Source organism: Chiloscyllium punctatum, chromosome 18, assembly GCF_047496795.1.
Source record: "Chiloscyllium punctatum isolate Juve2018m chromosome 18, sChiPun1.3, whole genome shotgun sequence".
Taxonomy (NCBI): domain Eukaryota; kingdom Metazoa; phylum Chordata; class Chondrichthyes; order Orectolobiformes; family Hemiscylliidae; genus Chiloscyllium; species Chiloscyllium punctatum.
The window spans coordinates 76,079,461-76,103,951 of NC_092756.1; the positions used below are offsets into that span (position 1 = coordinate 76,079,461).

Genomic DNA, 24,491 nt, shown 5'->3' on the forward strand with positions numbered 1-24,491 from the left:
CCCAGGGTACTGAAGGAGGTGGCTCGGGAAATCATGGATGCGTTGGTGATTATTTTCCAGAGTTCGATAGATTCAGGATCAGTTCCTGCGGATTGGAGGGTGGCTAATGTTTTTAAGAAAGGTGGGAGAGAGAAAACAGGAAATTATAGACCAGTTAGTCTGACCTCAGTCATGGGAAAGATGCTGGAGTCTATTATAAAGGATCAAATTATGACACATCTGGATAGTAGTAACAGGATAGGTCAGAGTCAGCATGGATTTATGAAGGGGAAATCATGCTTGACTAATCTTCTGGAATTTTTTGAGGATGTAACTCTGAAGATAGACGAGGGAGATCCAGTAGATGTAATGTACCTGGGCTTTCAGAAAGCTTTTGATAAAGTCCCACATAGGAGGTTAGTGAGCAAAATTAGGGTGCATGGTATTGGGGGCAAAGTACTAACTTGGATTGAAAGTTGGTTGGCTGATTGGAAACAAAGAGTAGTGATAAACGGCTCCATTTCGGAATGGCAGGCAGTGACCAGCACTTTTTACAATATATGTTAATGATATAGAAGATGGTATTTGCAATAACATTAGCAAATTTGCTGATGATACTAAGCTGGGTGGCAGGGTGAAATGTGATGAGGATGTTAGGAGATTACAGGGTGACCTAGACAAGTTAGGTGAGTGGTCAGATGCATGGCAGATGCAATTTAATGTGGATAAATGTATGGTTATCCACTTTGGTGGCAAGAACAGGAAGGCAGATTACTACCTCAATGGAATCAATTTAGGTAAAGGGGCAATACAGAGAGAGCTGGGTGTTCTTGTACACCAGTCAATGAAGGTAAGCATGCAGGTACAGCAGGTAGTGAAGAAGGCTAATAGCATGCTGGCCTTCATAAAAAGAGGGATTGAGTATAGAAGCAAATAGGTGCTTCTGCAGCTGTACAGGGCCCTGGTGAGACCACACCTGGAATACTGTGTGCAGTTCTGGTCTCCAAATTTGAGGAAAGACATTCTGGCTATTGAGGGAGTGCAGTGTAGGTTCACGAATTCAATTCCTGGAATGGCGGGATTACCTTACACTGAAAGACTGGAGCGACTGGGCTTGTATGCCCTTGAGTTTAGAAGACTGAGAGGGGATCTGATTGAGACATAGAAGATTATTAAAGGATTGGACACTCTGGAGGCAGGAAACATGTTTCCGCTGATGGGTCAGTGCCGGACCAGAGGACACAGCTTAAAAATACGGGGTAGACCATTTAGGACAGAGATGAGGAGAAAGTTCTTCACCCAGAGAGTGGTGGCTGTGTGGAATACTTTGCCCCAGAGGGCAGTGGAGGCCCAGACTCTGGATTCACTTAAGAAAGGGTTGGATAGAGCTCTCAAGGATAGTGGAATCAAGGGTTATGGAGATAAGGCAGGAACAGGATACTGATTAAGGATGATCAGCCATGATCATATTGAATGGTGGTGCAGGCTCGAAGGGCAGAATGGCCTACTCCTGCACCTATTGTCTATTGGCTCTGGCCTTACTGAAGTCCATATAGATCACGTCCATGCTCTGCCCTCATCAATCCTCTTTGTGATTTCTTCAAGTTTGTGAGACATGATTTCTCATGCACAAAGCCATGTTAACTATCCCTAATCAGTCCTTGCCTTTCCAAATACATATACATACGGTCCCTCAGGATTCTCTCCAACAATTTGCCCTCCACCGATGTCAGACTCACTCATCTATAGTTCTCTGGCTTGTCCTTACCACCTTCGTAAACAGTGGCACTATGTCAGCCAAGCTCCTGTCTTCCAGCACCTTACCTGTGACTACAGATGATACAAATATCTCAGCAAGAGGCCCAGCAATCACTTCCCTAGCTTCCCACAGAGTACTAGTGTACACCTGATCAGGTCCTAGAGAGTCATAGAGATGTACAGCATGGAAATAGACCCTTCGGTCCAACCCATCCATGCCGACCAGATATCCCAACCCAATCTAGTCCCAACTGCCAGCACCCGGCCCATATCCCTCCAAACCCTTCCTATTCATATACCCATCCAAATGCCTCCTAAGTATTGCAATTGTACCAGTCTCCACCACATCCTCTGGCAGCTCATTACATACACACACCACCCTCTGTGCGAAAAAGTTGCCCCTTAGGTCTCTTTTATATCTTTCCCCTCTCACCCTAAACCGATGCCCTCTAGTTCTGGACTCCCTGTCCCCAGGGAAAAGACTTTGCCTATTTATCCTATCCATGCCCCTCATAATTTTGTAAACCTCTATAAGGTCACCCCTCAGCCTCAGACGCTCCAGGGAAAACAGCCCCATCCTATTCAGCCTCTCCCTATAGGTCAAATCCTCCAACCCTGCCAACATCCTTGTAAATCTTTTCTGAACCCTTTCAAGTTTCACAACATCTTTCCGATGGGAAGGATACCAGAATTGCATGCAATATTCCAACAGTGGCCTAACCAATGTTCTGTACAGCCGCAACATGACCTCCCAACTCCTGTACTCAATAAAAGAAAGCATACCAAACGCCGCCTTCACTATCCTATCTACCTGCGACTCCACTTTCAAGGAGCTATGAACCTGCACTCCAAGGTCTCTTTGTTCAGCAACACTCCCTCGGACCTTACCATTTTGAGGGCGGCACGGTGGCACAGTGGTTAGCACTGCTGCCTCACAGCGCTAGAGACCTGGGTTCAATTCCCACCTCAAGCGACTGTCTGTGTGGAGTTTGCATGTTCTCCCCGTGTCTGTGTGGGTTTCCTCTGGGTGCTCCGGTTTCCTCCCACAGTCTAAAGATGTGCAGGTTAGGTGAATTGGCCATTCTAAATTGCCCGTAGTGTTAGGTAAGGGGTAAATGTAGGGGTATGGGTGGGTTGCGCTTCGGCGGGGTGGTGTGGACTTGTTGGGCCGAAGGGCCTGTTTCCACACTGTAAGTAATCTAATTAAGTGTATAAGATTTGCTTTCCCAAAATGCAGCACCTCGCATTTATCTGAATTAAACTCCATCTGCCAATTCTCAGCCCACTGGCCCATCTCCTCGGGATTTATCCACTTTTATGTGTTTTAAGATATCCAGCACTTCCTCCTCTGTAATATGGACATTTTGAAGGTGTCACCATCTATTTCCTGACATTCTATATCTTCCATGTCTGCTTTTTCGTGCTGGCCATAGAAACATCTGTCTGTGCCTTGGACTAGAGAGTCCCCAAACACAATTGATCTCTTGGAACCCGATGCACCCCTCATTGCATTAGAGCCCGTCTCTATACCAGAAACTTGGCTGTTCGTGCTACATTCCCCCGAGAATCCATCACTCCCTATACTTTCCAAAACAGCATACTTGTTTGAAATGGGGATAGCCATCAAAGGTGGAGGATGGGAAAAATTTCTGGCTGTAACAGACTGCTCCTTTTTTAAGGTATTTTAGGTGTTGCAGGTGATGTCCTCGAATTCTAGGAGCTGCAATTATTGTTTTATATGTTGTTGGATTGTTTTGGAACTTGAATTGAATCGAATTGAATTGAATTGAATTTGTTGTCATGTGTACCAAAACACAGTGAAAAGCTTCGTCTTGCGAGCAATACAGGCAGATCATAGAGTTTTATTTGCATGGATAGTAAATAATAGGTAAACAGCAGCAAAAACAAAAACACAGTTTCATGTGATGGTTAAGAGTCGGTGAGACCGTTCAGTATTCTAACAACAGTAGGGTAGAAAGTGTTTCAAAACCAGGTGGTGCATGTGTTCAGGCTTCTGTACCTTCTCCCCGATGGTAGAGGTTGTAGAAAAACATTGCCAGGGTGGGATGGATCTTTGAGAATGCTGGCGTCCTTTCCTTGACAGCGGGCCTGGTAGATGGATTCTATAGATGGGAGGTTGGCCTTTGTGACTGTCAGGCTGAGTTCACCATGTAGTCAATGAGTAGGAATCTTACATAGCTGTTCTTGGTGTCAAGATGTTCTCTGTAACCATCTCCGATCTTGAATGGTACAATACCCATACCAGGTAGTGATACATCCAGACAGAATGCTTTCAATGATGCGCCTATAAAAGTTGGCAAGGGTATTTGCCGTCATGCCAAATTTCCTCAGCTGTCTGAGGAAGAAGACATGTTGTTGCTCCTTTGTCACCAGTGCGTCCACATGAAGAGTCTAAGAAAGGTTATTGTGGATCACCACTCCCACGAGCTTGACACTCTCCACTTGTTCCACCTCTGTGCTGTTAATGTGTCGGGGGGCATGAGTAACATCCCACCGAAAGTCAGTAATGAGTTCCTTGGTTTTGCTGGCATTGAGAGCTAAGTTGTTCTCAGTGCACCATTTTTCTAGGTCTACCACCTCCCGTCTGTAGTCTGTTTCATCGCCATCTGAGATTCAACCGATTATGGTGGTGTCATCAGTGAACTTGTAAATGGCATTTGTCTGGTATTTGGCGACGCAGTCATGGGTATACAGTGCGTACAGTAGGGGGCTGATTATGCACCCCTGGGGGGCTCCAATGTTGAGTGTTAGCGAGGATGAAATATTGTCCCCAATATTCTCTGATTGTGGCCTGTGGGTCACGAAACTGAGGATCCAGTTGTAGAGAGTGGGGCTCAGCCCGAGATCACTAAGTTTAGTAATCAGTCTCAAGGGGATAGCAGTGTTGAAGGCTGAACTGTAGTCAATGAGTAGGAATCTTACATAGCTGTTCTTGGTGTCAAGATGTTCTAGGGAGGAGTGAAGGGCAAGAAATATGGCATCTGGTGTGGATCTGTTGGTCCGACAGGCAACTTGGAGTGGGTCAAGAGTAGTGAAGAGGCTGGAGTTGATTAATGTCGTGACCAGCCTTTCAAAGCACTTCATGACCATCAAAGTTAGGGCCTCTGGGCAGTAGCCATTGAGACATGCTGCATGAACAAGGATAATGTTGGCCCTCTTGAAACAGGCAGGGACAGTGTCCTGCTGCAGGGAGAGGCTGAAGACCTCTGCCAATTGATCTGGATGCACAGCCTGGTACTCCATCTGGTCCCATCGTTTTCCTTGGATTCACACAAAGGAAAACTGATCTGACATCTGATGCAGTGACTGTTGGGATAAGTTTGTCAGGACTTGTTGGAATAGGTATTATCTCTCTGCCGAAATTCTGTTCAAAGCAAGCATAGAAGGCGTTGAGACGATCTGGGAACTTTGGAGAAAAAAAAGTCAAAACAGCAGCACTTTTAAAAGGGTCAGGAACAGACAAAGGAAACACATGGTGAAGTCAGTGCAGGAGAGAGAGAGAGAGAGAGGAAGAGAGAGAGAGAGAGAAACCCACACTGCTAACTGACACAGCAGTGAACCTGTACAGTTACTTCCTTTGCTGTTTGAATTCATGTATCACTGGACATCGAAGTGCATCTGAGAAAATTAACAATCAGTGACATTCACAACTGATCTTGAAGGAACCTGTTTGGGAGAGATCACAGCACAGAAATAGATAAGTGAATATTATTAAGTGTGGCCTTACAGTAAGTCTGCAGTCGTGAGTAGAGCAGGTTATTTCTTGATCATTTGTTTTATTGAGATACGTTTCTTGATTAAACTTAAAAATTTAAGCCATACGTATTAAGTTAGCCTGGAGCAGTGTTTTGTAAAGGAATAAGACAGTGCTATTTTCTGGGTCTGTAGATTGAAAGAAGGAAAAATGGCCTTTAAGTAGAGTGATATGCTCTTCTTATCGGATGTGAGAGTTTAGGGAGAGTTTACTGGTTACTGAGGATTGTATCTGCAATAAATGCCATTGGTTGCAAATCCTATCAGATCGAATGGATAGGTTGGAGAGACAGTTAGAGGCAATGAGGAATTTACAAGAGCAAGGGGATGTGGTGGATGGCAGTTATAGAAAGGGAGAAAATTTGCAGATACAGTCACATAGATGGGTCAACTCCAGGAAAGGTAAGAGAGGTAGGCAGGTAGTGCAGAAGTCTTCTGTGGCTATAAAGGGCAGATTTTTGACAAAGAGTGGTTTGAACTGTGGAATGAACTTCCTGAGGAAGTGGTAGATGCAGATACAGTTAGAATGTTTATCAGATACTCAGATAACTACATGAATAGGAAAGGTTTGGAGGGATATGTGCCAGGAGCAGGCAAGTGGGACCAGCTTAGTTTGGGATTATATTCAGCATGGACTGATTGGGCCAAAGGGTCTATTTCTTAACTGTATGATTCTATGATTCTACGATGAAACAGAAAAGCTATGCATGTCCATGGAGATATGAACCAACGGAAATTGTTTACCATCCTTACTGCCAAAGGGGCTGTACGAAAGAACTGCAGGCACCTTCTCCCACTGTGGTGGAGTTGACCAAGATTATTTATTGGACAAAATGAAAAGCAAACCTGGAACCTATAATTCAGCAAGCGGGAACTGACTGAAGCAAGTTGCAAAGGCCAAGTGGCAATGTTAGAACGAGATGGGTATGCAGACAGATTACAAAGACCATTCACTTCCAGTCGATCAGCATTCTTCCTTCCTAAGGAAAATTCCGCAGGGAGAAATGTTGCCACAAGAGACTCATAGTATCAAAGATTTTTATAGATGGAAAGAGGCCCTTTGGCCCATTGTGTCTGCACAGATCATCGAGCACCTATCTACTCTAGGCCCATTTTTCAGCACTTGGCCCATAGCCTTGCATGCTTTGGTTCATCTAGATACTTCTTCAATGTTGTGATAGTTTCCCCCTCTACCATCCTTTCAGGCAGTGAATTCCAAATACTTGCTACACTCTGGTTGAAAAGATTACTCCTGAAATTCCCACTAAACCTTTTGCCCCTTGCCTTAAATCCATGTTTCCTGATTATTGACCATATTACTAAGGATAAAGGTTTATTCCTATCTACCTTATCGATGCCATCATAATTGTGGACACTTCAATCAGGTCCCACCCCAGCTTCCTCTGTTTTAAAGGTAACAATCCCAGACTATCTAGTCTGTCTGCACAAATCAAATGCTCCAACCCAGGCCACATTCAAATGAATGTCCGTTGCACCCTCTCGAGTGGAATCACATTCTGTTTATAATGTGGTTACCAGGACCCAACACAGTTCTCCAGTTGTAGCCTAACTGCTTACATTACACCTTGTGATCATAAGATGGAGGAACAGAAGCAGATCATTCAGTTCATTGAGCCTGTACCACTTTTTAATGTGAAGGCAGCTGGTCTGATAATCCTGCACTTTCCTGTCTTTCCCCATACCTTTGATTGCCTTCCTGATTAAAAATCTGTCTACCTCAGCTTTGAACATGTTTAATGAACCAGCCTCAACAGTCTGAGGTAAAGAATTCCACCAATTCATTGCCCTCTGAGAGAATAAATTCCTTTTCATCCCTGTATTAAAAAAGTGACCTCTTACTTTGTGATTACGCCTTCTAGTACTCGATTCTACCGCAAAGGGAAATAATCTTTCTGTATGTACCCTGCAAGTTCCCTCAGACTCTCATATATTTGAATAAGGTTGCTTTCCATTCTTCTAAACTCCAATGAGTACAGGTCCAACCTACCCAACCTCTTCTTAGAAAACAGTCTTTCCAAATCTCAGATCAGCATAGCAAACCTTCTCTGGACCGACTCCAATGCCAGTATATGTTTCCTTGGATAAAGGGCCCAAAATTATTCATAGTACTACAGCCGTGGTCTGACTGGTATATTGTGTAGGAGAAAGCAAGGCCTGCAGATGCTGGAGATCAGAGTTGAGAGTGTGGTGCTGGAAAAGCACAGCAGGTCAGGCAGCAACCGAGGAGCAGGAGAATTGATGTTTCAAGCATGTACCTATTATGAAGATGTGCGTGTACCTTTAAAAGAGTTAAAAGCAGCAGAACTACTGGATACAGCACCAAGTGTTCTCAATAAGGCAACAATATATGTAACATTTGGTCGAACAACTTGATTAGCTTGTTGCCTGGAGACAAAAAAAAACAAATTCGAATTCAGCCATTCAGTTTTAATATACCCTGAAAAATATCAAACTCCAATCCCGTTTGAATTGAATATATTGACAATCTTAACAGTCAATGACACAATCCGATGCTTTGGGGGTATAAGACAGGGTAAAATTGAAAGCTTGAGAGGAGAACTGCCAAGTCCAAGCATGCAACAGATTGCTTGACAAAAAATCTCTCTTAAAAGTACCTTTTCCATTCTTAACCTGTGACGCAGAAATTCCCAGTAAGGAGAAAAGAAGACACAGGAAGATCCAAAAAAAAAGACCCAAAGCTGCCTGGTTTTGAGATAAGCAGTGTTGTTTTGTAAATCTTAACTGGGAGTTTTATCAGACTAGTATTATAGAAGGGAAGGTAAAGGATAGGTTAGAGAAATAAATTACAAATAGTGGTTAGTTAATTATTCTTTGTTATACTTTCAGAAATACTTTCAAGGTAGTGATAAACGGTTCCATTTCGGAATGGCAGGCAGTGACCAGTGGGGTACCGCAGGGATCCGTGCTGGGACCGCAGCTTTTTATAATATATATTAATGATATAGAAGATGGTATTAATAGTAACATTAGCAAATTTGCTGATGATACTAAGCTGGGTGGCAGGGTGAAATGTGATGAGGATGTTAGGAGATTACATGGTGACCTGGACAAGTTAGGTGAGTGGTCAGATGCATGGCAGATGCAGTTTAATGTGGATAAATGTATGGTTATCCACTTTGGTGGCAAGAACAGGAAGGCAGATTACTACCTAAATGGAATCAATTTAGGTAAAAGGGCAGTACAGAGAGAGTTGGGTGTTCTTGTACACCAGTCAATGAAGGCAAGCATGCAGGTACAGCAGGTAGTGAAGAAGGCTAATAGCATGCTGGCCTTCATAACAAGAGGGATTGAGTATAGAAGCAAAGAGGTGCTTCTGCAGCTGTACAGGGCCCTGGTGAGACCACACCTGGAGTACTGTGTGCAGTTCTGGTCTCCAAATTTGAGGAAAGACATTCTGGCTATTGAGGGAGTGTAGAGTAGATTCACAAGGTCAATTCCTGGAATGGCAGGATTACCTTACACTGAAAGACTGAAGCGACTGGGCTTGTATACCCTTGAGTTTAGAAGACTGAGAGGGGATCTGATTGAGACATATAAGATTATGAAAGGATTGGACACTCTGGCACCCGGAAACATGTTTCCACTGATGGGTGAGTGCCGAACCAGAGGACACAGCCTAAAAATATGGGGTAGACCATTTAGGACAGAGATGAGGAGAAACTACTTCACCCAGAGAGTGGTGGCTGTGTGGAATGCTCTACCCCAGAGGGCAGTGGAGGCCCAGTTTCTGGATTCATTTAAGAAAGAGTTGGATAGAGCTCTTAAAGATTGTGCAATCAAGGGTCATGGAGGTAAGGCAGGAAGAGGATACTGATTACGAATGATCAGCCATGATCATATTGAATGGCGGTGCAGGCTCGAAGGGCTGAATGGACTACTCCTGCACCTATTGACTATTGCCTATTGTTAATTTTTCTTTACGTAGTTCTTGGCCACTCGATTTCTTAACAAATTACTGCACAGGATAAATCTTTTCTGTGTTGCTGATTTTAAATTAAGCAGGCGAGTTTACCCTGTGTCATAACATGCCCTTCATCAGGAAGTCCTGGTAAAGGGCTTATGCCTGAAACATCAATTCTCCTGCTCCTCAGATACTGCCTGACTTGCTGTGCTTTTCCAACACCACACTCTCAAAGTATATGGTATAGTTTTAACAAGACTTCCCTATTGTTATATTCCACTTTGCAGAACACCTATGGTCTGTCTGCAACGACGACTCTGAGCTTTCAGTTGCCTGCTACTTCAACACACCACCATGTTCCCACACCAACATTTCTGTCACAGGCCCACTGCAGTGTTCCAGTGAAGCTCAGCACAAGTTCGAAGAACAACATCTCATTTTCCACTTGAGGATCTTGCAGCCTCGAGGGCTCAACATCAAGTTCAACAATTTTAGAACCTGATTCCATTCCTTTCATGTTTTTTGCCCATCCCACAAAATTAGTCACAGTCACCCATTCCCACATACTCCTACGGCCCATTTTCAAATCATATGGGTTACATTCAGCACAGCTAGCCTATTTCCTCAGAACAGATTATTCAGCTGCTGGAATCTGTATTGAAAACAAAAAAAATGTGTGAAATCACAGCAGGTCAGGCAGCATCCGTGGAGAGTGAATAATTTTTCAAGTCTACGTGACAGTTATGAAGAGTCTGATGAAAAGCAATTTAGCCTCAAAACATTAGTTTGCTCTCTCCACAGATGCTGTGACCTGCTGTGATTTCCAGCATTTTTTGTTTCCAGCATTTTCTCACTCATCTCTTATTATCTCTTATTCATCTTTTCTTCTGTCTTGGCCTGCTATCCATTACCTATCACTTTCATCTCTCTCTCTCTCCACTTTGTCTCCACCTATCTTCTCACTGCCTCCCCTGCCCTCACTTTGGCTTCAGCATAAATACAAAGTGCCCTAGCTACTAACAGTTCTGTAACAGAGTCACTGGACTTGAAACATTAATTCTGCTTTCTTCCCACAAATGCTGCCAGGTTTGCTGAGTTTCTCCAGCAACTTCTGTTATTGTCTTTGAAAAACAGGCAATTTATGTTCCCCATTACCAATTCAACTTGTTTATTACATTTTTGTGATTTATTTGGGAGGACTCCCAAATCCCTCTGTGCTGTAATTTTCTTCAGATGGTCTCCATTTAAATAACGTCCAATTGTTCTAATCTTCCTGCCAAAATGCATAATCTCACATTTTCCCACATTATATTCCAGCTGCCAAAGTTTTGCCCATTCACTTAATCTGTCCACCTCCCCTGTAAATTCTTTGTGTTATCCTCAGCAGTTGCCTCCCACCTATTGTCCTAACTGCAAACTGGGTTCTCCAAGTAATCCATCTGTGGCCTAACATCTTATGCAGCTCCATTGTAACCTCTCTGTAATTGTATTCAATTCCTTGACTAATAAACACAAACACAAATTGCTGGAAAAACTCAACATGTCTGTCAGCATCTGTGGAGAGAAATCAGAGTCAGGTCCAGTGACCCTTTTTCAGAACCCCCAAGTTCTGAGGGAGGGTCATTGGACCTGAAATGTTAACTCTGATTTCTCTCCACAGATGCTGCCAGTCTGTTGAGCTTTTCTAGCAATTTCTGTTTGTGTTTCTGGTTTACAGCATCTGTGGATCTTTCAGTTTTTACCTCAACAAACGAAGGCAAGTAATCCAGATGCATAACTATAGCCCCATGATTTAAAACCTTGGTAGACCAATCTTCAAATAATTTCCATTGGCTTTATCATGAATATCATATGTGCATGTGGTTCAGCTGGCAATTTTGACAAAATACAACCGACTGTGTTTAATTTGACTTGCCACAACCACATCAGAAGTTGTTGTGTCCTTTCACTCTATCCATTGGGGCCCCAGTGGCCTAATGGATAAGGCACTGGCCTCCTAAGCCAGGGATTGTGGGTTCGAGTCCCATCTGGGGTGTCCAGTTTTTAAGCCTGGCCTCCATTGCTGACCTTAGTGCTCTGTCAACTTCATCTTCAATCAACTGTGCTTCTCATTCCCCTGTGTCTGCGTTGGGTTGATGGTGTATATAGTGTTCAATAGGAACTTGGGGCAAGGCAATTGGAAAACTTGAATGAAAGAGACAGCAATGGGCTAAAATGCTCGCTATGATTCTGTTGGTTTGCTCTCATTGCAGTTTTACTCCGTCCTCACGAACTGCAAATATTTTTTTTGATGCTGCGCAAAATAACACCGAACCCCTTCCCCACCCCCCCCCCCCCCCCCCAAACTTGTCTGCTACATTTTCCTCAAAGTTTCACTCTGCAAATTTGGAGTTTGGCTGTCCATTTTGGGGGCAAACGGGAGGCGACATCAATTCATAAAGGAGCTGCCAATGTGGCATGAGATGAAATAGGAGGAAAGCAATTAGAATATAAAACACTCACAGAAAACCACATTATAATGAAGCCGAGCTACACTATTTAAAACCGATAACTTCACCTCTGTTCAAGAAGCCCCAGTGGCCTAATGGATAAGGCACTGGCCTCCTAAGCCAGGGATTGTGGGTTCGAGTCCCATCTGGGGTGTGTTCATTTTCTTTACACTGGCCTTCATAGATCAACTTATTAAGTATATTTGCTCCTCTTTAAAGAAGTTTGATGTATGTATTTAATTTCAAACTTTTTTGAAAGTAAAATACATACAATTTCACCTTTGATTTTTTTAATTTGTAATGTTTAACGGAAATGTATCCACCTTTACGATTGGATTCATAGAAAGTTTGGAATCTGTATTCTGATTTCGTCGGAGAACTTATTTTCCAAAATTATTACCATCAGTTTTTTTTAAGGGCAAAAAAAAGAAAAGAAAATGTCTATGTTGAAACTTCGTTACTTTTACCTTAACCTTCTGCCTCCTGTAGGAAACACGATGTAATTACAGCTATTATTTGCGTTTATTTGGAGACAGAAAAATACACATCTTGGGAATTTAAAAAAAATTGTTACTTGTGTTAGCTGATGAGGAATTACTTTGTCCAGATGGGTGTACAATATACTTATATGTTGGAAAACAAAACTGTGCCTTGCATTGCTGAGGGTAACAATTCGTATTTGAGAACATTTCATTTGTGAAATATGAGGATCTTAACTGTTCAGAATCCAGATCCTGCCAGGGACCTTCTTTTTCACTTTGATTTAGAGTCTTGTCCAGATTGTATCCATTTTTACATCCATGTTAGAACAATACTCGTCAAGATAAGCCAACGATTTATATTTACATAGCTATTTAATGTGATGAACTTGCCATGGGGGGGGGGGATCTTTGTCATACTCATGCCATGATAATAATGTAGTAGTGATGCTGCAAGTGTGACATTCAGATGGGAAGCTAAACTTGTTTGAAGAGATGAATATGACAAAATAATGCATCATGGTAAAATCTAGAAATTGGGGCTGTATTTTTGTGGAAATGTATGATTCACGCCTAAGAAAACGAGATCCATGTAGTCTTGTGGCTTTTCCAATTGCTTATCTCATGCCTACTTTCAGAATTATTAAGTTGGAGAAAGCTTAGGGGTGACATTATGAGTAAATTTTTGTGGAAATGTATGATTCACGCCTAAGAAAACGAGATCCATGTAGTCTTGTGGCTTTTCCAATTGCTTATCTCATGCCTACCTACAGAATTATTGAGTTGTAGAAAGCTTTGGGGTGACATTGTGAGTGGCTCTTCCCCCCTCCCCCCACCAGGAGCCCCGGGGAGGCGGGAGACATGGATCGATGCGCTCTGTGCTCGCTTATCTCCGCCTGCCCACAGCTTCTCCGCTTCTGTCCGCCCAAGATGGCGGCCCTCGGCGAGGAATGTCGGCCCCAGTCGGTGGCTTTACGGTGAGAGCCTCAGCCTTAGAGAGCACGGATCCGCGGGCGTCTCCCGAGCCGTTAAAATAAAAAAAAACAACGATAAAACCCAGAGCAAACGGCTCGGGTTCGCCGGGAGGCAGCGGGAGGCACCGACGCCGGCGGGCGGCCTACCTCATTGGGACAAAGCGTCGGTGTTTCCTGGATACTGTGGCCGGGGGAAGAGCGCTGCCGGTGGGCGTCCGCTGACGGGAGGATTCGGGCAGATGAGCGTCGGAGGGTGAGGGGGGGATGCTGGGCGCAAAGATGAAGAGAAAGGGCGGGAAGGCAAAAGGGCTGTCTAGGGAGAGGTGACAACCTCTGAGCAATTCTAAAGTTAAATATAGCAGCGTGAAATTTAACTCCTATAATATTAGTATTTATTCTATATGCAGTACGTTATTTTAAATTTCATTTTTTTTTTAAATATAGTTTGTTTTCCCAATTACATTCTACTTTGAAATCTGAAATTAATCCATGGATAAGGGAGAGATGGGAGACTATCATTGAGAAATAATTTTATTAAGAGTTTGATGTAGATCTGTATTGGGAAAACTGTTAGTCACAATCGTGATGTAATTCAATTAAACAGATAAAATAAGTCTCTCAACTGTGGATGCTGGGAAGCTGAAACAAAAACAGAAATTGCTGGTTAGACTCAGCAGGTCTGGCAGCACTTGTGGAGAGGAAGAAAGTTAACGTTTTGAGTCAAGTGATTCTTCTTTGGTTCAGACCTGCTGAGTTTCTCCAGTAATTTATGTCAGAGCTTTCAGCACAGTCAAGTCATTTAAATAAGCTGGCCTGAAATATTTGTCTATATTAACCTCTACCCATTCCTCTTCATCTCACCACATCATGTCTGTCTGTTCTTTTCTCTAGGATGTTTATCATTCTTCATTTCCCTCCACCAGTCCTTTGAGCCAAGTCCCACACTCTCCTGTTATTCAGTGAGGATGACTTGCTTCTGCTTTGGCTTGATGGGTTGTAAAATGGTTAATAAATTCTATTTCCACATTCTATGTACTCTATTAATGAAGGATGCTTGGTAGCATTCTTAATTTTTTTTGTGACCCGCTTGGTATTGAAATCCCTTGTATCTGGAACCATCTTATCCACATATAGCATTTTGATTCTTTTCATAATCTCAAGACCTCTCAGCTCATCCTGCTTTCATCTCTGCAGGAAACCTTCCCAATCTATTTAACACAACCTCTCAGTTCTGATATTCTTGTAAATAATTTTTGCAACTTTTTCCAGTGTCTCTTTCTCCATCTTTAAATTGTAGATTAAAAATAATAGCTTGGACTAATTACAGGACTTAAGCATTGGCGAAAAAATTAAAAGTTGAAACTTTTCATCAGAAATTTAAATTAATCTTCATTAAATAATAGTTGAATTTCATCATTTTACTAAGATTGACAGCAGTTCCTGTTGCAACTCTGTACCAACTATAGACCAACCAGTCGGCGTCCTTTATCCTGCTGTATCAAATATTGTTTCCTTTCTAAAGTTAGTTTTCTTGTGTTTCAACACTAATAGGGCTTGACAAAAATCTTTGACTTTGTGTGCCTTTTAAGCAATGTTTAATACTGTCGATATTTAAATATTGAGTCATATTTTGTTGTCTATTTAAGATCTATTTACCCAGGTAAATAGTGCAATGAAGAAGGCATATGGTGTACTGGCTTTTATTGGTAGAGGAATTGAGTTCCGGAGTCCTGAGGTCATGCTGCAGTTGTATAAGACTCTGGTGCGGCCGCATCTGGAATATTGTGTGCAGTTTTGGTCGCCATACTATAGGAAGGATGTGGAGGCACTGGAACGGGTGCAGAGGAGGTTTACCAGGATGTTGCCTGGTATGGTAGGAAGATCCTATGAGGAAAGGCTGAGGCACTTGGGGTTGTTTTCATTGGAGAAAAGAAGGTTTAGGGGTGACTTGATAGAGGTGTACAAGATGATTAGAGGGTTAGATAGGGTTGACAGTGAGAACCTTTTTCCACGTATGGAGTCAGCTATTACAAGGGGGCATAGCTTTCAATTAAAGGGGGGTAGATATAGGACTGATGTTAGGGGTAGGTTCTTCACTCAGCGAGTCGTAAGTTCATGGAATGCCCTGCCAGTAGCAGTGGTGGACTCTCCCTCTTTATGGGTATTTAAGCGGGCATTGGATAGGTATATGGAGGATAGTGGGTTAGTGTAGGTTAGGTGGGCTTTGATCGGCGCAACATCGAGGGCCGAAGGGCCTGTACTGCGCTGTATTCTTCTATGTTCTATGTTCTATTACATTTTCTAAGTTCCCAAAATCTTAGCCAGTTTCTCAGTAAAAACTTGATCCTTGCATACCAATTTTGATCTGTGCTGACTAGTCCTCAGGGCAGTATTGTTTGTTTTATCCAATCACTATTTAGTTGTGCCTGTTGGAAATATGAGGCCGTTAATATATTGAATGTACAGCGCAGAGAGAGGTCCTTTGCTTCATATGTCCTCTTCTGGCCTTGTTGCTTCATTCATGTGACTCTCCTGTTATCATCATAAAAGTCAAATTATGTGGATGCTGGAGTGTTGAAATAAAAATGGAAAGATCATAGTGTTCAAGTCTTATGGGCCAAGTGCTGTAAAACGGGATTAGAATAGGTGCATGCTTCATGACTGGCACAGACATAATGTGTATATCTGTGTTGTAAACCTTCATGATTTTATGATAAATGCAGGAGAAACTCAGTAGTTATGGTAGCAGCCGTGATGAGCAAAACAGTTAATGTTTTGAGTGCACTATGCTTCCTATAGAGTTATACAGCATGGAGACAGACCCTTTGGTCCAACTTGTCCATGCCAACCAGGTTTCCCAAATTAAGCTAGTCCCACTTGCCTGCGTTTGTCCCATATCCCTCTAAAACTTTTCATGTACTTTTCCAAATGTTTTTTAAATGTTGTAATTTTACTTGAATCTGCCACTTCCTCTGATAGTTCATTCCACATTCAAATACCTCTGTGTGGAAAAAGTTGCCTCTCAGGTCCCCTTTAAATCTTTCTCCTCTCCTCTTTAAAAATATGCCGCCTAGTTTTGCACTCCACCAACCTTAGGAAAATATCTTTGCTATTCGGCTTATCTATACCCTTCATGATTTTATAAAACTTCTATAAAGTCACCTCTCAACCTCCTCCACTCAAGTCAAAAAAGTCCCAGCTTATCCATCCCCTCCCAATAATTCAAACCCTGCAGTCCCAGCAACTGCCTGGTGAATCTTTTCTGAACCCTTTCCAATTTAATAATAATCTTCCTATAGCAGGGCAACTAGGTTTGGACACAATACTTTAAAAGTGGCCTCATCACTGTCCTGTACAACCCCAACATGATGTTTTAACTCCAATACTTCAAGACTGAGCATTGAAGGCAAGCATGCTAAATGCCTGCCTTAACTACCCTGTCTACCTGTGATGCAACCTTAAAAGAACTATGTACCAGAACCCTTAGTCTCTTATGTTCGACAGCATTACCCAGGGCCCTACAATTAACTGTATAAGTCCTGCCCTTCTTTGTTTTACCAAAATGCAATACCTTCTATTTATCTAAATTAAACTCCATTTGCTGCTCCTCAAGCCGTTGGCACAATTGATCATGGTTCCTTTGCAATCTTAGATAACCATCATTGTTGACCACGTCACCAATTTTCTCCTAAATTCTCATCCAAATTGTTTATATAAATGACAAACAAGAATGGACCCAGCATCAATCCCTATGGAACATCACTGGTCATAGACCTCCACCACCTACACCACCACTCTCTCTCCTACTGTCAAGCCAATTTTATATCCAATTGGCAAGCTTTCCCTGAGTCCCATATGATCTAACTTGACTAATTAGTCTACCATGTGGAACCTCGTCAAAGGATTTACGAAGTCCATTAGGAGAAAGTGAGGACTGGAGATCCGAGTCGAAAAGTGGTGCTGGAAAAGCACAGCCAGTCAGCAGCATCCAAGGATCAGGAGAGTCAAGCTTATGCTCGAAAGGCTGACTCTCCTGCTCCTCATGCTGCCTGACCGGCTGTGCTTTTTCAGCACCACACTTTTCGACTTTACTAAGTCCATGTAGACAACATCTACCGCTCTTCTGTCTGTTAACCTCAAAAACTCAAGTTTGTTGGACAGTATTTCCCATGCACAAAGCCATTCTTCCACAATCCCTCTTCTGAATAAGAATATGTAGAACTGGAAAAGATAACTTTGCTCCTCACTCCACAGAAGCTGCCAGACCTGTTGAGTTTCTCAAGTGCTTTCTATTCCTGTGTTTCTGACCACTGTTTATTTTATCCAAAAGGGTTCCTTTGTGATAGGAATATAAGGAGCAACGGTCAACCATTCCGCCCTTGGGGCCTTTTGTACCCTTCACTCAGATTCTAGCCGATCTGTTTCTTTAGCCCGTTTTCCTGCCATATTCCTGGATGCTTGAATGCACTAGATGGAGTGTCCACAGCTCTCTGTGATTAAACAAAATTCCAGAGATTCTAAATCCTTTAGTTGAGCAAATTGCAGATTGGCCAATAAGTTATTTTGCGATCATACAGTTTGTTTCCAATCTTCCCAGCATTTCCCTGCTAAGCCCTTTGAGAAGTTATATGAAATGTTTCATTCATTGAAACTCTGAGAAATGTCGACCTAGCCTACTCGATCACACCTCAAAGGCCAATCCTTTCATCCCAAGAAGCATACACTTGGAAATCTGCCAAATGTCCAGGTTTATGATTTTGCCCTAAATGTTGGCCAGGACTTGCAAAAATCTAATACAATGAGAAATCGAGGCCCATTATAGGATCGGAGAAAATTACCCAGGAGAAAAAAAACTCGTGAAAATAAAACCTAAAATTCATCTTTATATCAGATCATTATAACACAATGGAAATCTAGGACTGGAGAACATGTTGCTAGATTCACTTTTTTATCCTTCCTTTTTGAAATCAGAACAACTCGTACATACCTATAATGGTCAATCCCAAACCAAATAACTATTCAGACATTTTACAGTTTTACTCTCAAATTATTCTTTACAGTCAAGGCTTCAAAAAAGTTATTGCTTTGAAGTTATTAAGATTGGGATATGTGTTGCCTTCAAAGAGAGAATTAATTCATAGGGCACATCTGACACTAGCAACACTGCTTTATATCGCCCATTCCTCGTGGGCCTGAAGATATTAATGAGCTACCTTCTGAAATCACTGTTGTAATGGTTTGACAAGACAGCTCACATGGGCACCTTTACAGAGCAATTGAGTCAACTATGTTGACTGAAGGCAGTTTGGTCTTTGACAGAATGGTTAAAAAGAGCAGGTTTCCTTCTGTAATTATTGAGACAGGTATGTTTTACGGCAATCCAACGGTTTTATTGTTATATTTTTTGACAGTATTTTAAAGTAATGCTGTTTGTGTTCTGAATTGAAATGCAGCCGGTTCTGATATAACACGATAGTTCTGTTCTTGTGCGATCTCGTGTTATTAGAAAGTCGTGCAATAGCTGCACTGTCTAAACTAGAGGAGCTGGAATCGCATTACAGCCAAGACATGTAATAAAAGTTCTCATTATATACGGTCTAAATGTTTTGATCGCATTAAATCAAAGTCGCATTGAAGAAATGTTTGTTGTAGCAGATCCAACTTACTTCAAATAGAGCACCATGCAGGAAACATGTGATTTTTAAAAATATGTTCACAATGTATGGCTTTGCTGGCTAGACCAACATTTGTTGGCCATTCCTGATTGCTGTTGAGAAGGTGGTAATGAGGTATCTTCTTGTACAGCTGTAGTCTGTGTCATATGTGTATCCTCAGTGATGTTAGGAAGTTAGTCCCAGGAATTGACCCAACAACAGCAAAGGAACGATAATGTAATTCCAAATCAGGATGGGTGTGTGGCCTTGGAGGGGAGTTTGCAGGTGGTAGTCCCATGCACCTGTGATACTTGTTTTTCTAGTTGGTAGTGATAGTGGAGGAGAAAGTGAGGACTGCAGATGCTGGAGTATCAGAGCTGAAAATGTGTTGCTGGAAAAGCTCAGCAGGTCAGGCAGCATCCAAGGAACAGCAGAATCGACGTTTCGGGCATAAGCCCTTCTTCAGGAATGAGGAAAGTGTCCCCAGAAGGCTAAGATAAAAGGTAGGGAGGAGGGACGAGGTGGACGGGCGTTGGAAATGCGATAGGTGGAAGGAGGTCAAGGTCAGGGTGATAGGCCAGAGTGGGGGTGGGGGCGGAGAGGTCAGGAAGAAGATTGCAGGTTAGGAAGGCGGTGCTGAGTTCGAGGGATTTGACTGAGACAAGGTGAGGGGAGGGGAAATGAGGAAACTGGAGAAATCTGAGTTCATCCCTTGTTGTTGGAGGGTTCCTAGGCGGAAGATGAGGCGCTCTTCCTCCAACCGTCGTGTTGCTATGGTCTGGCGATGGAGGAGTCCAAGGACCTGCATGTCCTTGATGGAGTGGGAGGGGAAGTTGAAGTGTTGAGCCACGGGATAGTTGGGTTGGTTGGTCCAGGTGTCCCAGAGGTGTTCTCTGAAACGTTCCGCAAGTAGGCAGTAGTGATGGTGGCTTTGGAATTTGCTGTTAAAGGAACTTTGGTGTGTTACGACAGTGCAGCTCATCCTGGTCGCCAACAGCTGTCCCTCAATTCGAGGATTACATCTGCTCAGGGCTATGAGTATCTTCCTTGGGTCTTCATGTGACTGACTGCCATCCTGCAGATCTTTGGACAGCTGAGGTAGGACGTCCCCAGATGTCGTGGGTTCCTGAGTGCAGCATGTACGTCTGCTGCTGCATTGCCTCATCATTAAGGTACTTGGTCTCAAAGCAGCTTGAAGGGCATGTTTCTGTTTTAAGTGATTGGTAGCAAATTCTCCCCAGTCATTAATATTAATTCTGCCACAGTTCAGCGAGACATTCAGGGTGTCTTTTGCATCTTTTTTGTAAGTGATGCACACTGCTGCCTAGTGGAAGGCCTGCACATTAAGAAAAGTACTCGCACAAATACAATGCTACATCATGGATCGGGAGTACCCCACGAGCAATGGATTGCTTTTGAAGGGCATTGTCTTGTTTTGTAAGACAAAATTTCATTTTTGGTACAGCATCGAATCAGAAAGAGAAATCAAGGAAGATTTGTCTGTACATTCCCACCAGCTTCTCCAAGTGCACTGCAGCCAAAAAATGTACTTTTTGATGTATAAAGTGTCATGACGTTGTGTAGAATGCTCATGAAGTGGAAGGCAGGAAGCGAGAATTTGTTTGTAAAAATAATAGGGAAGAATGCATGGTCCCTTTTAAGAGATAAGTGCTTTTCAAAGCTTAGAGATGTAAAAGTGTCTGCAAGTATCTGGAGATTACAGACAATTTTAAAATGGAAACATGTAACAATTGGCTATATGATTCAAAAACGTCAGACTTGTTTTAATGTTTTGGCAACAAGTTGGATTCAGCCAATTAAGGATTTTGGGGGGGGTGGGGGAGGGAAAAGCAGCATCCAGTTATACAGGTACCTGTCACTCTTGGATAATCTTCCTGACACCAGGATTCAGTATTCAGAACAGAATAAATTACAGAGGAAACATTCCAGACAGCAGAATCAGCAGAAGAAAGACTGGAGATACAGAGGAGCATTTTGGAAGACACATTCTGTGTGAACATTGAGAGACTGAGTTTTAATTTATTGTTTTCTTATTACTTGGAATTATAAAATTCCAAGTAATTCCTTCCACCGCGCCCCCAACTCCTGTACCCAATACTCTGACCAATAAAATAGAGCATACCAAAAACCGCCTTCACTATTCTATCCACCTGCGACTCCACTTTCAAGGAGCTGTGTCTAATTGATATTTACTTGCAGTTGTCATGTGGGAATCATGGCAGCCAATTTCCACACGGGGATCTCCCATAGGTAGCAATGTAATAATGATCAGGGAATCCTTTCATGATTTTGTTTAATGGATAAATGCTGGCATGGTAATAACAAACCTTTATAAGATAGCATTAAGGGGAATATTCACATCCACTTTTATATTTGTGCTGAAGTTGTGGAGTGGGACTTGAACCAGAGTCCATGTGATACAGAAGTGGATGTGCTACCTCTTGAATCACACCTATATACACAGTATGAATTAGTTAAATAATCTGGATTTGGGAAGGAATTATGATGAGCACATTGGCAGAATTCCTTGCTTTCTTTGAGTGGTGCCATGGCTTCTTCATATCCAACTGTGCCTGGTGATGGAGTTTACATTTTATTGTTAGCATTTGAACATGGAGTAGTGATATCAGCGGGAAGGAACTGGGGAAAGGAATGAGAGTATCAAGTCTAGATGGACGAATATTGTCTAAAGCACCAGTAAGGGTTCCCCTGTTCAACATGCAAGATGGACAAAGGTTCAATGCATGTTGTTGCATCAGAAAATCTCAGGAACACAGCTTGCTTACAATGGCTAGCAAAGTCAAACCATATCTGGTAAATACTCACCCTCCATCAAAAGTTTTAGTGAATTGTCTTGGCCGCAAGTTTCAGCTGTGAATTTATTTTAAAGGTAAGCTCTTGAGGAGCAACCTCCTAGGGAAGGCGTTCATGTTTGACTTTTCTCGCTGGGTGAACTGCCGTTGAGACTATATAATCTATATGATCTGAGTATTAGGTTGGGGAAGGTTCACCTTTAATTTCATTTTATGACTGCTGACTGAGTTGATGAAAGAATGGCATTAATAATAACACATACCCATCTGACTTGAACTGTGCCAATGACATAAAATCCTGGTGCTCCCTTTCCATCAACACTGTGGGTGTACATAAACTGCAGCAGTGCAAGAATGTAGCTCACCATCACCTTCTCAAAGGCAACAAATGCTGGCCTAGTCAGAGATGCATTGCGTCCCATGATGGAATGAAAATCAAATCAGAGATTATTTCCAGTTTTTTTTTAATGTTCCTGGGTTGTGGATGTTTCTAACTAGGCCAGCATGTATTGCCTATCTCTAATTGCTCTTGATAAAGTGGTGGAGAGTTGTTGTCTTAAACCACTGCAGTCTTTTTGGTGTAGGTATATCCACAGTGCTGTTAGGAAGAGAGTTTTTAACCCAGACCCAGAATGGTGGTCCATTCAAGTCATGATGTTGTGTGATTTAGAGAAGAATTTTCTGCTGGTAGTGTTCCCGTGTATCTGCAGCCCAAGTACTTTTTTTAGAGAGTATGGGTCATGGGTTTGGAATAAATTAATGGAATTTATTGATGTTAAAACTGCTGCTTTAATTGTGCTGCCTGTTTCAAATGTTATTTAAACAAGACACCAGCAGCGATCTGTGTAGACAGGAAGAGATGATGATGATGTATAGTTCTAAATATTCCATAGAATTTGCAGAGCACAGAATCACAATGTTTATGGCACAGAAAGTGGCCACTTGGCCCATGTCCATGCTGGTGCTAATATGAACTCATGCTTTCTCCCACTTTTGCATCACCTCCTACAATATTCTCCTAAACCTTTCTATATGCCCATCTCATTCCTTTTTCAATCATCTAGTCAAGTCCAGAAATCCCATAAAGATATCAAGTAATTACTAACATATCAAGGATATGATAAATTCCACATTCTCAACTTTCTGTAGATCAGTGCATTTCTGAATTATTTCTTGCATTTTTTAAAATAACCACAAGCCATATTTTTGGATTTCTTCACAGTATTTCTGTCTATGTATTTTTTCTAATGTGCACCAGGTCACCCTGCACCCCCAGGGGAAAAAGCTCCAGGCCGTCTCATCCTTCCTGATAATTATGTCCTGTGAAAAGAGATATGTTAAAATATGATATTTTTGTTTTTCTCTCTTATATGCTGCAGGATTGTATGCAGATGAGATCTCCAACTGGCCGAAGCACCTGGTTTTCCAAATGTTTGCCCAGTCAGACAATATTTTAAATTCATATTCCAGTCATGGCTTATGATGAAGCATTCAAGAGAAAAGAAGGTAATTTGCTTTGGGTGATGTCAAATTGAATGTAGCTTGGACCAATCCAGTTGTGTCTAAACTGTATGATTTTTGTTTGGAAAGAGTCCTCGGTGCTTGACTAAGCTCAGAAGCTCACACGTTCTTGCGTGGCTAATTTCCTGCTGCTGTTTTGAATCTGCACAGTTTCAGTTTTTAAATCTGTTCCATCAGATGTTTTCTTTTTGGTAAAGTACAAAGAGACATTTGGTTTGTTGAGGTTGCTTTTACAGTTTATTTTAATATAATAGACATGAAATTTTATAAATGTCTTTTATTTCAAGGGGCACTATTTAAGTTTAGGAGTGGTTCATGTACCTTATGTCATGCATATTGTTACTAACATATTGTTAATGGCCCTCTTTATGCAGTGCAAACTTGCTGTTTACGTTTTTTAAGTAATTCATTTCTGTATCTTGAGATTTTTGCCCTGCTGCCGCAACCTGTCTTATCAAAAAGCATTAACTTGTTGTGAAATGTGAACAGGCCAAAAGAGCCATTTTCAAACGTGAAAGTTAGTATTTAAAAATGTGTTGCTGGAAAAGCGCAGTAGGTCAGGCAGCATCAAAGGAGAAGGAGAATCGACGTTTCGGGCATAAGCCCTTCTTCTGGAATGAGGAGGGTGTGCCAAGCAGGCTAAGATAAAAGGAGGAGGGACTTGGGGGAGGGGCGTTGGGAATGTGCTAGGTGGAAGGAGGTTAAGGTGAGGGTGATAGGCTGGAGTGGGGGTGGGGCAGAGAAGTCCGGAAGAAGATTGCAGGTCAAGAAGGCAGTGCTGAGTTCGAGGGTTGGGACTGAGACAAGGTGGGGGGAGGGGAAATGAGGAAGCTGGAGAAATCTGCATTCATCCCTTGTGGTTGGGGGGTTCCTAGGCGGAAGATGAGGCGCTCTTCCTCCAGGCGTTGTGTTGCCATGGTCTGGCGATGGAGGAGGCCAAGGACCTGCATGTCCTTGGCGGAGTGGGAGGGGCAGTTGAAGTGTTCAGACACGGGGCGATTGGGTTGGATGGTGCGGGTGTCGCAGAGGTGTTCTCTGAAACGTTCTGTAAGTAGGCGGCCTGTCTCCCCAATGTATAGGAGGCCA

General features: G+C 42.5%; 2 non-coding genes across 2 annotated transcripts; both read left to right on the top strand.

The window, feature by feature from the left end:
- Positions 1-11,416: 11,416 nt before the first annotated feature.
- Positions 11,417-11,489, top strand: trnar-ccu (transfer RNA arginine (anticodon CCU)). Its single transcript has one exon. It is a non-coding gene; the product is annotated as a tRNA-Arg (tRNA).
- A 535-nt stretch (positions 11,490-12,024) lies between these two features.
- Positions 12,025-12,097, top strand: trnar-ccu (transfer RNA arginine (anticodon CCU)). Its single transcript has one exon. It is a non-coding gene; the product is annotated as a tRNA-Arg (tRNA).
- Positions 12,098-24,491: the final 12,394 nt, after the last annotated feature.